The sequence below is a fragment of the Alosa pseudoharengus genome, unplaced genomic scaffold, assembly GCF_046254945.1.
Source record: "Alosa pseudoharengus isolate Yale_2024_CS ecotype anadromous, Long Island Sound unplaced genomic scaffold, YU_APseudo_1.1 YU_APseudo_1.1_scf_1, whole genome shotgun sequence".
Lineage (NCBI taxonomy): Eukaryota > Metazoa > Chordata > Actinopteri > Clupeiformes > Clupeidae > Alosa > Alosa pseudoharengus.
The window spans coordinates 34,350,384-34,366,779 of NW_027468564.1; the positions used below are offsets into that span (position 1 = coordinate 34,350,384).

The window sequence follows — 16,396 nt, forward strand, 5'->3', positions numbered from 1 at the left end:
TGGCTGACGCATTTTTAGCCAAAGCGACTAACAACATGGTAAACAGTTTAAGTTTAGAGCAATTCTCAACAATATTAGGACAATTTAAAAAACATTAGAGTACAGTAAGAATAAGTGCATCAGTGAGTGCTGTTTTTAACAGTTACGTGTCAGTTTAAGACGGCTGGTGAGTGCTAGGATCAGCAAGACTTGTTGTAAGTGTTGCTATGAGAGGAGATGTTCTCTAAAGAGCTGGGTCTTCAGGAGTTATTTGAAAATGGAGAGGGATGTCCCTGCCCTAGTAGGAGCTGGCAGTGTGTTCCACCAGCGAGGAACAACAGATGAGAAAAGTTTGGATTGGCCTGAGCGTACCGGAGGTAGAGCTAGACGTCGTTCGTCTGAGGAGCGCAGCGGTCTGGAGGTAGCGTATGTCTGTATGAAGGCATTCAAGTAGGTGGGAGCAGAACCGGAGACTACTTTGTAGGCAAGCGTTAGAGCCTTGAATTTGATGCGGGCCGCCATAGGTAGCCAATGTAGCTGGATGAGTAGCGGGGTAACATGTGCCCTCTTGGGTTGGTTGTAGACCAGGCGCGCCGCCGCGTTCTGGATCATCTGAAGTGGTTTCACTGCGCAGGCTGGGAGACCTGTCAGGAGGGCGTTGCAGTAGTCGAGTCGTGAGATGACTATTGCCTGAACCAGAAGTTGGGTGGCATCTTGATTTAAGTAAGTCCTGATTTTCCGTATATTGTAGAGTGCGAAACGGCATGACCGGGCGACTGAGGCAACATGATCTGAGAAGTTTAGTTGGTTGTCGAGAATATTGACATCCCATACATCAATAAAAAGCTACGGGTCTCAGGATTCCAAAGGTATCCACCATTCCATGTCAAACTGTGTGGTGTGAGCTACAGTAAGTAATTTATGCTGATATGCCCCCCTCAAAAAAACACCCGCCCCCCCCCCCCCCCTGCATCATTGCCTTCTAATCCTTGTGTACACCCATAACAATATATTCATATGGCTAACCTGGTCTTGAAATGTCCGTAAGAATCCATAGAACAAGATTATATGTGTTGTTATAGTCCAATGTTGAACTGTGAGTGTGTAAGCTTCCATATTCAAAACGTTTATAGAATAGAAATAAAAAACTTTCAAAGATTTTCCGGTGAATATCGGTGATTTTGAATACCATTCCAAAGATGGTGGATTACGAAGATACTTCATGAGAGGCCATTTCCTGTCCCTGGAAATTTATGCAAATAGGGTAGCAGTACACGCCCCCGCACATTTATGCAGTGATCGGGCTCTCTTTTTAACATTGAGGTCTATGGCAGAATCCAAGAATTTCCCAGAATTTGTCAAAGCCTTATTTTTCTGAGCAATGGATGCACATTTCGGACACGGTATCATGATCTCCAAACCCTCCTCCCTATTTCAGTAGAATGTCGTGATAGTATGACCCTCCAGTCGGGAGAAAATCAACATTAATGAAGGTGTACACCAAGTTTATTTTGTACTCCGGCTTGTCTGGCGTGGAACCGAGGCGTTCAAACGTAAGTCATACGTCAGTGACACGCCCCTGTGCAGGCGGGAACTGAACCAGAGCCCGTCTCTGACTGAACTCCACTTTGCCCTCATAGACATGAACTAGGACGACCCATCTTGCTACGCATTAATTATCTTTGACCATTCGGCTTCGAACTCCCTACTTATGCGTATTCCCCACGCTCCCCTGAGTCTCACGAACACAAAGAGCCATGTCACGTGTCTGTAGGATCTACCAATCACGAGAAACGAAGCAAAGACGAGGCAGAGACAAGCTTGGTCAGCTACACCTTTCTATTGGACATGCAAGCTTGGAATGGCAGCCACGTGGGCCTCTTACAAGTAAGAACGAAATTATGGACATATTCTTGTAGCCAATGACCAGAGCTTTTAAACGACGTATGGGATGTCGTCATTGACTTTGACCATGCGCGTGTATCTCAATGCACAAAAGAAGCGCTTGTTGGTGCGAAAAAAACTTTATTCCAGCCTCTGTGGCTCTTTCATGAGAACTTCACAGGGTTATCCTGACTGTTTCAAAAAAATCTACATGGTCTCAGCTTTCCAATGATACCAGCCATGTGCTTGTAGACCAAACGATGTGGGCATGGTGGCCTCTCTAATACGTGCAGTGCCTTTTGGTCAGAATTACTGAAATATGACTGCAAAGCAAGTGGTTTTAAGATATCACTGCAAGAATTTACATATTTAGGTATCAGAGTCACTAAGGACTTTCAATCACTGTACAAGTACAACTTACCTCCATTAATATCTAAGCTGCAGAATAACATTGAGTTTTGGAAATCACTCCCTATTTCACTAGCAGGGAGAGTTAATGTAATAAAAATGGTCTTTCTCCCTCAAATCTTATATCTCTTTCAAAATATCCCAATTTTCCTCCCTAAGAAATTCTTTAAACAGCTTGATACACTTATAACTCCATTTTTGTGGGATTACAAGACACCTAGAATAAAAAAAAGCACATCTTTGCAGACCTAAGTTAGATGGTGGCATGGGTCTCCCTGATTTCTTTTCTTATTATCAGGCCTGTGCTTTCCGCATTATGATTATGTGGTTGGATCACACTTTTAAAGATCCATCCTGGATTGTAATGGAAAGAGCAGACTGTGCTCCATATGACATTGGCACATTGGTATTAGCACCAACAAAAATTCAGAAGACTTGCTATAGACTTGCTATAGTCCTAATTGTATAATCTATAATGGCATTCGCATATGGCAACAGATTAAGTCAAGGTTCAATGCTAAGTCTCTTTCCTTTTCTTTACCTATAGCTAAAAATCCATCTTTTTCTCCATCCTATATGGACTCTGCCTTCTCACAATGGAGAGAGTTGGGTATTCTGAACATTGGAAATATTTTCATTAATACAAATTTTGCCTCTTTCAGCCAACTTCAAAGTCAATATGGTCTACATAAAAATAATTTCTTCAGATGTCTGCAGGTGAGGGACTATGTGAGGAAACATGTACCCAAACTAGATTGTGTTGAACCCACAACTTTGGATGTGTTGTTTATATTTCGAGGCGGAGCTAGGCATCTCATTTCAACACTTTATTCTGCACTATTAAGCAGGTCCGTACCATCTACGCAGGGTATTAAAACTCTTTGGGAACAAGAATTTGGGGAGGGAATAAGTGAAGAACTCTGGGATGATGCTTTGGAAAACATACATAAATGCTCTGTTAATTCAAGACATTGTTTGATTGAGTTTAAGATAATCCATAGACTCCACCTCTCAAAAACAAAACTACACAAGATATTCCCAGAAATCTCCCCATTGTGTGATAAATGTATGGCAGATGAAGCCTCTCTACTTCACAGTTACTGTCTTTGCCCTAAGATTTTACCATTTTGGGTCCAGATATTTAAATCAATATCAGATATGCTTGAGACTTCACTGGAACCAGATCCAATTTTGGTGGTGCTAGGCGTGTCAGATAAGTTTAATTCACTCCCAGTACTCCAACAAAAATTGCTATCATACATGTTAATTACAGTGGGCATCGCTTTCAAATGACCACTTCATTCGCGCATTACGAGGCCGTGAAGCTGCGTGAAGCTTTAGTACCACTTTCAGCCACTGTGCGTCGCTCTGCCACTGTACATCGCTCTGCCTGCCGCCCCTAATGAAAAAGCAGGAGACTTGCCGAGAGTAATCCCAGCCTACGAATTCAATAACAAAATAAATCATGCATAATTAAACATTACCTCGATTTAGGCTACTTGGGTATGTCTTAAGGCTTGACTACACGGTGGTAACGAAAATCGAAATCAAAATTTGCTGTCTACATTATTGTCAGTGTTGGGGGTAACGCAGCTACGCAAATCAAAACAGTGGTGTGATAATTGAGCCAGTAGAGAAATACAGTAACTGTTCAGAATGAATCTGTAGCCTTGGATAGGCTTCTGCAGAAAACAGTGTTGTTGCCGATTTAATACTATCCGGCGACGTTTTTAACACAATAGAGGCTTAGACAACTATGACCCACGTTTTGGATTCGTAAATTAATTTGCCCTACTTCTTGACTGCAATGTAGTCAATTGACTGCTTGACATGTAATTTGTATTTTTCTGTACAATAGTTTGCCGTAACCTGACCGACCCTGTCAATTTAGAACCGACCCAAATATTTATTTTTTTCCCCTTTTAGTCCGACCGACTTGCCGGTTGTAAACTTGCGTTAAGACCGACCGATTTTTTTTTACTCTAAACAACTAATAGCCTACAAATAAAATACTATTTATTTATTTAAAATATTCCATAAGAAGTAAAATAAAATAGGCTACTGTTACTGTAGTAACTGTATCCCAAGCTTCAGCTCCCCACGTCTGTGACAGGCATACATGACACCGCCAAATTCTCAGCTTGTTTATACCCCACACTGAACGCGTAAGACCGCTAGGCCCATCACTGTGGGGTGCGGAGCCTACTCTCTGGGATTTAAGTCAAGCAATATAACCATACAAATGTTTCAAAATTAGTAATTTCGGCTTTGTCTGAACTGGTCATTGTAGGCTACGTAAAAAATAAACAAGTAGGCCTATCCCCTATCCAATGATATAGGCAAATGTTTGTTTTCCACATTTCACTTCACCATGCACCTTCGACAATGAATAGCTCATTACTGTTGAACGTAGGCCTAACTGGTATCATTACAAACATTATGTGTCCTAAAAACTGGCATTTTATGGCATTGTGTCATGTAAGGTCGTTGCAAACTCTAGAGAAATGTGTGAGGTGGTCAGCGGGGGATTGGATTGTGTTATTACTTGAACGTTCCACACTATCCACAGCTGTGGTATCGGGGGCAGGAGGATTACTGTTAGCGCAGGCTTTATATAAAATTCTTCATCAGAAGGCCTGCCTTGAATCCTCGAATGCTTGCCCAAAATAAAGGCCTGTGGTTTGCGCAGCCTACAGTAAATAACACACCCGCCACAATGTGCTGTATGATGATTTTTTATGAGCAAGATGTTTTTGGTGCCCTACGCGCACTGCATGTTCTTAAATAACAATGATCATCAGTAGCCTAATATTCGACCATTATTTTGTGTAAATGGGCTATGCATTGGGTTAGACACCAGGGGCCATATTCACAAAGCCTTTTATCTTACCACTAGGAGTAGGCTACTCCTAAATAGCAATAAAAGATTTTAGCTAGGTTTCTCTTATTAAGTTATTCACAAAGCCTTTCAGACCTAGGCTACTCTTAGTAAGGAAAAATGACAACCCCTGAACAGATTCTGGAGCTGAGCGCTGTAGAATCTTTGACTAAGAGTGAGTGAGTCTTCGTTGCTATGGATGACGTTATTACTCATGCACGAGCTTGACTGAAGTGACCACCTTGATTGGCTGATGATTGTAACGCGGGAATGATTCCAAACACCTCCCTTACGATGAGTGGCAGGTGACAGGTCTGAGAATGCGTGCGCTACACAAGGACGGAAGATGATGAATAACTGAATAAAAAGGCCTAGCCTAAATGAATCAAGAGTAAGGCAAAACAAATAGCCTAGTAGCCTAATGAAACATACGGATTGATGTAGTATCTTTGTAACATTATTAAATAAATCTGTTAGCCTTCTATGCCTACGTTTGCAAAAGAGAACATTTTAATTTGATTCACAATAATGTTACATTTAATTTACATGTTGACAATGAGTAGCCTAGTTTTGGTTGTAGTTGGTGGCGTTATTGCATGTTAGTTATGCCTACAATACAATGCAAAATTGCTTCCTCACGATTGGAAGCTCCTGTAGCTGCGTAGGATTTCAAATGGCGAAAAGCCACAAAACCGGTTTGTGAATAGATCTGATGCCCCCCCCCCCCCCCCCCCCCCGCCCCCCAGCCAACGTGAATCGGGCGGTCAGTTAATAGGCATATCGTAAAGATTTTTCTTGCCATCTAGGCATGAGCGCATCTGTGAGGCCAAGCCTCACCAAGTAGCCCGTTTGTTTACAACTAACATTGCATTTAATTAAACTGCTTATAGGCTATGCCGAAATAGTTTTCAACATTTTGAATATTAGTATCGGGTGAATTAGGAAATGTTCTCATAGCCGTATGGCTGAAAGCTGCTTCCCCCCCCCCCCCATTCAAGCAATATAACCATACAAACGGGCGGCCGGCCTGCACTCATTGTTTCAAAATTAGGCTTTGTCGGCTTTGTCGAAACTGAAGAGCTGTGGACGGCACGCCAATGGAAATAAATTAACGTAACGCAACACAACACAGACCCCTCTCTCGCGCCAGTCACTGAAATGAACGCAACACAGAACCCGCTTCTCTCGCGGCAGTCACTGACAGTAGGCTAGCCAAGAATAAATGCATGGGGAACAACACTTCCCCATGACAAAGACATCGTAAAACACTGAAAGTTAATATTTTGTCACTAGCAACATACATCTGTCCTTTGTCGAAAGCAGTTGCATGTATAGCTCTGAACAAAACCGTTCGAGTTATTTAAGGGGGACGAATGAAACATTCTTAATTCGTGTAAATTCGTGTAAACTTCCCACGACTTCAATATTTGACAACATATTGTAACAAACTGTAAGATTGTCTCAAAATGGTCTTTATTGGTTACGCACCAAAAACACGAACGTCATAGAACAGGCAACACAAGGGAGGTCAATTAAACAAGCACAATACACAAACAGGGTAGTCACATACAATACACGGGGTAAACACATGAGGTACAACATAAAGAAAGACTATACCAGCTAACACATACATGATAAGGTAAACGCCATTACTCATACTAAACCAACATCAACATTACACACACACACACACGCACAGCATTGTGGGAGTACAGTGATGACAGCTAGGCTCAGATCATTACACAGCCCCCCCGAGACTTAGTCCATGTCCCCTTGACTCAAGTCTTACCCTACGTCAGTCCATGAGCCTGGCTGGGACGCGACGCTGGCGTTGTGGGCGCCCCGCTGTCGCGGCGGTGACTTCCGGTGAAGGCTGCACGGTGATCGGTGTTAGAGCCACAGCTCCATTGTCACCAAGTTCCACAGAGTCAGTGTCAAAGTCTCCATGACCCTCAGCTGAGGCCAGGGGTCGATACGGGGCCAGTCGATCACGGTGGAGAGCCACAACTCTCCGACGCTTAATCAGTCTTACACGATAGACCACATCAGACAGCTTCTCTAAGACATCGCACGGCCCGACCCACTGGCTAGTGAGTTTCGGGGAAATGCCTTTCTTTCTCTCCGGGCAGTACACCCACACTTTATCGCCGGTCTGGAACTCCTGGCCGCGACAGCGCGTATCGTAAGCTCGCTTTTGACGTATTCCAGCTTCACTCATAGCCTGCCGGGCCAACTCATGTACTCCTTTGAGTCTCTCGCGTAGCTGCTTGTAGTATTCCAGCCCTGGCTTACCTCCAATCTCCGCTTCCGGAGGCGAACCGAACACCAAGTCTACCGGCGTGCGTAGCTCTCGCCCGAACATCAGAGCTGCCGGTGTGCATTTTGTTGACTCTTGCACCGCTGTGCGATATGCCCATAGCACCAGGGGCAAGTGTAAGTCCCAGTCCTTTTGTCGGCGGTCGGCCAATATGGCCAGCTGCACTGCTAGCGTCCGGTTAAACCGTTCGACCAGCCCGTCGCTTTGTGGATGCAGAGGTGTCGTTCTCGTTTTCCGGATGCCCATGCGCTGGCAAACCTCAGCAAACACCTCCGCCTCGAAATTCCTCCCTTGGTCGCTGTGGAGCTCTTCCGGTGCCCCGAACCGGCAGAACATCTCAGTGACCAGTCTGTCCGCTGTCGTGTGGGCGCTCTGATCTGGCACTGCATACGCCTCCGGCCACTTAGTGAAATAGTCCATAGCTACGAGCACGTAGCGATTTCCCCGCTCTGTGACTGGCAGTGGGCCCATGATATCGACGGCTACCCGCTCCATGGGAGCCCCGACTGCGTATTGCTGCAGCGGAGCGTGCGAGCGTCGCGTGGGGCCCTTCTTCGCTGTGCAGGCGTCACAGCAGTGAACATGCAGTTCAACGTCCAGCCTGCATCCCGGCCAATAGAAGTGGCTTCTCAGCCGACGAAGAGTTTTTGCGATGCCGAAATGAGCCGCCCCCACAGCCCCATGTACCTGTTCCAGTACACGGGCTCGTAATCCAGCAGGAACCAGCAACTGGAAAATGTCAGATTGTCGATCGGGGGCTCGCCAGTGTCTATACAACAGTCCTTGACGTGCTACTATTCCCGGCCACTGTGAATAAATCGCTTTGGTCTCTGGATCGAGTGCTGATACGTCAGTCCATGGCGGTCGCTGACCGGCTTCGATCCATGACCACACTCGGCCAAGCGTGGCGTCCTCCGATTGCGCCTTCCGGATCTCCTCCCTCGACATCACGTCCACCGGCGACTGCGCGTCCATGGCCTCAGCTGCCGCTCTGCAGTGCTGTGTTGTGGCGTTGGGCTGCGGTGCGTTGTCTCTCTCGCTGGCGTGAAGCTGGCGAGCGGTGGCTCTCTTGATGGCGCGGCGCTGGCGAGCGTTGAGTCTCTCGCTGGCGTGCTGTTGGCGAGCGTTGACCCTCTCGTTGGCGCGACGCTGGTGAGCGTTGAAAACAGCGACTCTCTCTCTCTCTGCCAGCGGTGATGCAGCCTGTAGCCGACGAGCGGGCTCCGGTTGAGCCGCGGCCAGGCTCCTCTCCTCCCTCCGGTGGCAGTGCTGGCACTGGTCTGCTGCACACGGACGCCTGGACAGGGCGTCCGCGTTGCCGTGAAGGCGACCCGCCCGGTGTCGAATCTCCATGTCGTAGTCCTGGAGCGCCTCCAGCCAGCGAGCCAGCTGGCCCTCTGGTTCTTTGAAGTTCAGCAGCCAGGTGAGCGATGCATGGTCCGTTCTCAGCAGGAACCGTTTGCCGTAGAGGTAGGTTCGGAAATGGCGCACTGCCACCACCACAGCCAACAGTTCTCTGCGGGTCACGCAGTAGTTCTTCTCCGCTCGGTCCAGTGAGCGGCTGAAGTATGCGACCACCTGCTCGCCCTGCTCGCCTGCTTGAGAGAGGACGGCGCCGACGCCCACGTCGCTGGCGTCGGTGTCCAGGATGAACGGCAGTTGAGGGTCAGGGAAAGCGAGCACTGGGGCCTCACATAGCGCCCTCCGCAGCCGCCGGAATGCCGCGTCGCACTCTCGCGTCCACTCGAAGAGCTGGCCTTTGTGCGTCAAACGATGCAGCGGACTGGCGACTGTAGCAAAGTCCCGGATGAAACGCCGGTAATATGACGCCAGGCCCAGGAAGCTCCGCAGCTCAGCACCATCGCGCGGAACAGGCCAACGTCTCACCGTCTCCACCTTAGCTGGGTCGGTGGCCACTCCGGTGGCCCCCACGACATGGCCCAGGAATCCGGTTTGCCTCCGGAACAGGTGGCACTTTTTCGGGTGCAGTTTGAGCCCAGCACCCCGTATGGCGTCGAACACCTTTTCCAGATGTCCTATGGCACCGGTGAAGTCTGTTGCATGACACAGGATGTCGTCCAGGTAAACCACGCAGCATGTACGTGGAATGCCCGCCAGGACACGCTCCATCAGCCGCTCAAAGTTCGCTGGCCCGTTGCATAGGCCGAACGGAAGTACCCGGAACTGCCACAGCCCTTGCCCGATGGTAAACGCTGTCTTCGGCCGAGCTTCCGGGGCTAATTCAATCTGCCAGTAGCCACTGCGTAAGTCCAGCGAGCTAAACCAGCAGGAGCCGGCAATGCTGTCCAGCGCATCGTCAATGCGGGGGAGCGGGTAGGAGTCTTTCCGGGTTACCTGGTTGAGGCGCCTGTAGTCAACACAGAACCGCCACGAGCCGTCCTTCTTCCGGACGAGTACAGCCGGCGCAGCCCAGGGACTACTGCTTGGCTCTATCACTCCTGCCGCGGCCATTTCCTTGATCTTTTCTTCAGCTGCTTGTCGTTTGGCGAACGGTAAGCGATGAGGCTGAAGTCGGATGGGCCGAGCATTTCCGGTGTCGATATCGTGTTGGACCAGGCTCGTTCGGGTGCAGTCCTCATCTCTTGCAGCAAAGATGTCGGTGTACGCTGCTAGTAGTCTCCGCACCTGGCTACCCTGTGCTTCACTCAGCCCCTCACAGCTACGAGTGCAGAGTTCATTTACGGCTTGCCTTGTCTCTACAGAGGGCCGCGCTCTCTGAGTGGAGAGTGGTGATTGCTCAACCCGCGCTCCTGGCTCCTCTCTAGTGGGTGTGAGCTGAGCAGTGGCGAACTCAGCAAGCGGACCTGGACGAGACCTGTTGTTTTCGCGGGCTTGAGTTTCGCGGGCTTGTGTGGGGAGGGGCGGAGACTCAGCAAGCGGACCTGGATGAGACCTGTTGTTTCCGCGGGCTTGAGTTTCGCGGGCTTGTGTGGGGAGGGGCGGAGTCTTGGATGGCGAGCACTCTTTGCGAGTTTGCTTCCTGCGGGCTTGTGTGGAGCGAGTTGGAGAGTTCTTCGTCGCGCCAGCTCTCCGCACTTCATGCTCTGGTTTCCCCGCCGTGTGCAACACTACGCTGCTCGTCCCTAAGTGTAGTGTGAACCGGGAAATGTCCACCACAGCCCCCCATTTCTCTAGCACGTCCAGGCCGAGAATGCAATCATCCTGAATGCTAGCCAACCAAAGCCGGCGGCTCGCCGTCTCACCGTTGATGCACACGCACACCACTTTTTGTCCATACAGTTCCGCTCGCTCTCCGGTAACTGTTGTGATGCGCGTTTTTGTCTTTTCCCAGCCTCTGGGTCTGGCTACCAGCGTGCCGGGTAAGAGACCGGGGCGCACAAGCGAGATGGTGGAGCCAGTATCGATCAAGGCGCGACACCGAGTCCCATCTAGCGTGCAGTCCACATACAGTCCTCTGGTTTGGCCGAGCCGGCCCAGCCGTATGCAATCCATAGCCCCTCCCGCCGTGCCACCTTCTTCTAGTAACTGGGGTGCGAGCGTGAGGGGTGCCGGGGCTGGGCAGTACCACGCGATGTGTCCCGGCTCGCCACACCGGTGGCATCCGTCTCCGCTGGCCGGCCTCTTCCACTCGCGTGGGCGCCGTTGTGGTGGCTGTGCCGTGGTCTGCCGCGTCACCTCCATCGATGTCTGGCGTACGCAATGCCGCGACTCTGTTGTGCGGAAGATGTTTTCCACCCGTTCGGCTTCCGCGAGCGCCACGGACAGCGAGCTGGGGGCGCTCAGGCGAAGGTGTTCTTTTAGCCGCTCTGGGTGGATGCCTCGCACGAACGCTTCCAGTGCCATCTCTTCATGTAGACCCTGGCTGTACGTTGGGTAGCCCCGCCGGGCATACAGCTGCAGGTCAGCCGCGAACTTGCCCAGTCTCTCGTCCTTGTGTCGCCGTCTGGAAGCGAGTTGTTCTCTGGCATCGCTGATGAAGATTCTCTGGCCGAATCGTCGCTGCAGAGCTGCTTCGATTGCGGTCCAGCTTACTTGCTCCGCCGGTGGCAGGTCTTCTAATACTTGTAGCGCTTCCCCCTCCAGGGCCAACGCCACCTGTACGCCCGTTCTCTCCGCCGACCAGCCATTCAGCTCGGCTGCCAGCCGGACCTGTACCAGGTATGTCGCCAGCGGCCTTTCGCCATTGTAGTGGGGCAACTTTACGCTGGGGCGCCCTTCTACCGCCGCCGTCACACCGAGGACTGGCCGGTTTCCATCGCTCCCGTGTGGAGCGGGTTCAAGTGGCGGGATGCTGCCATCAGCCCGGTTCGTTTCCTCCTGTGGCCGGGGGCGGGTCTCTTCATCACGGTCACGCTGCAGGCTGGCTCCGTCTGCTGGGCTCAGCAGGTGGCCATGGGCGAGCGTGCTGTCGAAGAGCCGTCTTGGCAGGAAACTCATCATCGCCAGGTAATCGGTTGCAGCTTTCTCCTCCCGTCCAGTAGGGGTCGTCATCCCACTTCTGACACCAATGTAACAAACTGTAAGATTGTCTCAAAATGGTCTTTATTGGTTACGCACCAAAAACACGAACGTCATAGAACAGGCAACACAAGGGAGGTCAATTAAACAAGCACAATACACAAACAGGGTAGTCACATACAATACACGGGGTAAACACATGAGGTACAACATAAAGAAAGACTATACCAGCTAACACATACATGATAAGGTAAACGCCATTACTCATACTAAACCAACATCAACATTACACACACACACACACGCACAGCATTGTGGGAGTACAGTGATGACAGCTAGGCTCAGATCATTACAATTTCATGAATGGTACTTCAAGTATGTGTTATTTTATATAGATTGCTGCTGGGCTATGTCTTGGTTCATGTCTGTTAACAACTTATTGCCGTCCTCGCGGTTGCATCCATCCGCCCTTCTATGAAATGAAAAAGACGGAGGCTATCTGCAAGCTGGCCTATGATTTCATTGCTGAGTTTGCGGCAAAAAGCAAGAAGATGTTTTTTTCTGAGTCAGGATATGGCAAGTCAATGTCAATTTATTTGTCCAATGGTAGCCTACAGACCAGTGTCCATAGTGCACAATGTATCAATAGTTTGAATGTCATGTGTGTTTCAACTCATTGACAAATAGCGTTCAGCATGATTCATTAATTCCCCCTGTTAAAGTGTTCGCCTTTGTAGTTTGGTTTTGTGATAGCCTATGATAAACGGCTTATGGCCAAATATGTGACTCAGCTAATGTTATAGGCTATAAAATATAAATATAAACCCGGAAAAAGTTGACAGGTAGGCTTTCCCAGTAAACAAAATAAAGTCCTGGCGACGTCCCCTAAAGGTCCCCTGCCGAACGTCACCTCCTCGACATTGTGTAGGGTTCCCTTTACGTCCCGCGGACCTCTGTTCGGGAGGTCTAAAAGACTTCCACGAGACTTTGAGAGGACGTCCTGTAATGGTCACCGCGACGTTATGCGCGCGACGTTTATATTTCCGCGATGGTAAAAAAAAAAAACATGAAGCGCGATTTAGTACGGTAGGCTATTACATCCTGTAAGTCTCAGCGTTGCTGGGAGAGAGGTAGACGGAACATGAACACGCATTAATGACTTGTTCTACAACTACACAATCAACTTTACTCACCTCATATTTTTACGCATGTATGAAATCACGTCCTCCGAATGCATTACACTAATAATGAGTAGACTTGGATATTTATACCGGGCTAGGATGTCCTGCTTTCACATCTACGGTGTCATTTTCTTAATAAACTAATACGACGTTTTAATGGGCATATCCCGTAGCATATTGTTCAAAACATCATCAGAGTAGGCCAAGTAGATAAATTGTTCAAACCATATTGTTTCAAAATATTAAAAACTAATAATAGCCAAAAATACTAAATTAATCGCAATGCATGCTGGGAAGCAAAACTCAACATGAAATAAGTACATGGAACATGGAATGCATTGACGTTATATCCACTCGTTTTCTGGACCTGTGAGGGACAAAGAGGGACAGCCTATAAATGTAAGCCTATCTTCCTGGAACATTGCAGATAAAGAAAAATGTATCGTTTTCTCTAGGCTATGAATGCTCTTTGTAGCCAACTTTAAGATGAAATAAATAGATTCCAGATGTTTCTATTCTATATCATTGTTTTATTAATAAACAGTAAGCAGGGTTCTAAATTAACACCCGCCAACCCGCCAAATGCGGGTTAAAATTCATTTTGGCGGGTGATAATAAAAACTTACTAGCCAGTTTGGCCGGTGATGCATGAGGCATTAAATGCATGATACATACAGTAAGGCTCTGTTTCGGTCATATATCCCCGGCAGTACTTCCTACATTTCCCATGACCACTGTGCCGTATGCTACGTCGGCTGCACGCAGTTTGCAGTGAAACCAGCGCGAGAGACCATGGAAACGAACGGAGCGTCTACCAGAAAACACAAGGAATTAGAAGGACGAACGGAGCCAGAGCAGGGAGCATAGACTCAAAGAGGAGGGAGTTAACCAGTAAAGTAAAGTAAAAAGTACCTAACACATGTACATAACACAAATGCATAATACATTACGAAATATTAACGCAATTAACGCATTGTGTTTACCTATTTCCTTTGTGGGAGGCTGATGTCATGTAACGGAGGCCGCAAAACCTGAAGCAGCAAGATCGTTTATTTTATTGTCTATGGAGTTAGCTGAAGATGGAACGTGAGGAGCTTGTAGGCGAACATTTTCAGTTTTAAAAAGGTAGCCTGATCAGTTATTACCACCACCACACGCATCACGCACTGTGCATAGGGCACCAAGAGACAGAAGAGGGACCAATATTTAGCCAATAAACAGTAGCTGTACTGCAAACTGTTTTTCACTCTTGTTAGAGAAAGTATACAATGTCAACATGCACCAACAGCATGTTACATAAAGATGATACTTTTCGGGTCCTCTCTATAAAGATCCAACTTGAACATAGGCCCTATGCTACTCCATTTAATTGAGAATGCGTCTGAGTGTGCAGGAGAGGGAGAGAAAACGAGTGGCAGGTTCTAGCTGGCTTGTCATTGTTGATGATAATTGATATCTCCTTTTTTTTTTTTTTTTTTAAAGTATATTTTTTTGGCCTTTTTATGCTACGTGGTCTGTTTTTAACATTTCTCTAGTTTTATTGCATAGTAGCCTATTCAGCTCCAAAAGTCGGTTCAGTCCCAATTCGGCTGTGTGTGTTTCTGAAAATAAAACAGATAATAAGTAGGCTACGTGACTACGTTAAATAAACCACTGTCTATTTAGAGCATGTTACATGAATCACGTAATGACAGTTATCTGAAGAAATGCGCATTGTAGGCTAAGCTAGAAGCTAAAAACAGTGACTTTGCTAACGTTACACCAAGCATCACATCAGCTAACATGAATTTGGTAAAATCCCTTCCCTAGTTTGTAACGTTATACATTAACGTTAAACTCAAAATGTATATATGTGCTACATAATTCAGCATGTCATGCTGAATTAGGCTATGTAGCACATACATTTTGAGTTTAACGTTAACAACCCTTTCCCAGTTTATGAAGTTGTGCGTCTATGAGCAAAGTAAACATAGGCTACTTTGCTCATAGACGCACAACTTCATAAACTGTATGATATGTTGCCTTAGACTACGGTAGGCTAATGCAGCTACTGCTAGAGAGACTAGATAGATAGATACTTTAGTCATCCCCAGACGTGTAACGTGAAGTCGTGCATGGATGTGATGTCTCCGTCCTGCAGGCGGTAGCCAGAGCGCTCTCAACTCCGCTGCCATGTGTGAATAAACAAACGTCCCCCCCATGTCCCCGATATAACGTTATTGTCGGGTCCTTAGGAGGTATTTGAAATGACCAAATGCAAATGTCATCCGAGGGACCTGACGGTGACGTCCCCAGAAAGTCCTGCACCGGACGTCACGCAATATCCAAACGATAACTTGCTCCGGACGTCAATAAGGTCACCGGAACGTCCGCTAGAGAACATGACGTTCGGGACCAATCGGGGACGTCGTGAATGTCGGCATAAGGTCCGGGGGACGTCCCGTGTTTGTCGGGTTGTTTCGGTCCCGGTGATTATTTATGAAATTGTGCAAACGACAGAAGGTGACAGAACACCGGTTGAGAGACTCGTTTTAGTGTCTGAGCATAGGGAATTGTTTGACATGACTTCACAACTTTACCATAACATACCAAAAGCAATAGCCAACGTGAGTTTTCTCTTCCGCGACATTTTGTACCCACACGTAACGTTAGTCACTTTGTCTATCGCAAAAAGACGCTTCCGGCTGCTTTTTGGAACAAGAACGCTGGCAGATTTTTTTTTCAAAAAGCGGTCTGCATAACTTCTTTTGTCAGAAAAAGACGCTAAGTCTGAACGTAGGCCTACCCTATGGCATCAATAAATTGAAGGGGAGGGTCATGCGTTTTTTCATAATCACTTTGGAGGGTCATAGAAAAATGTCTTGCTGGCGAGGGAGGGTCACGTCTTTTTGGACTAATGCTCCCAAAACTCCTCCGGTAGCCCCTTAAATAAATAACGAACAGTCCCTAATGAAGTAAACTTGTGACCATCAAAACTTGTTTATCGCCTGTAACTCCGTGATAACAGGACGTAACAGGAAGGCATTTGGCTGAGCAACGGAGGTTAATATGCTCTATATTTTGTCCAAATGATGTCTGTCTATCATCGTTGCACTCGGAGAAAACCAGAATGTTTAATTTGTCCTGCGTTTCTTCTACGGCTGCAAACGGGATTCACTCGCAGTTAACCAAATATTTCTTTATTAGGGCAGGGCAGGCATATTTCTGGCTATTAAATTATTTCTAAACCAGTCTGCTAAAGTCTGTAGTGAAGTCTGTGTAGGGTTTTCCAGGCTCCATTTCTTTTTACGAGACACCCTGCTCACTTGA

The 16,396-nt window shown here is 47.6% G+C and overlaps 1 pseudogene; it reads right to left on the reverse strand.

Annotated features, from left to right (window-relative positions):
* LOC143126179 (NACHT, LRR and PYD domains-containing protein 12-like) overlaps window positions 1-16,396 on the reverse strand; it is an 88,635-nt pseudogene that overhangs the window by 63,552 nt on the left and 8,687 nt on the right.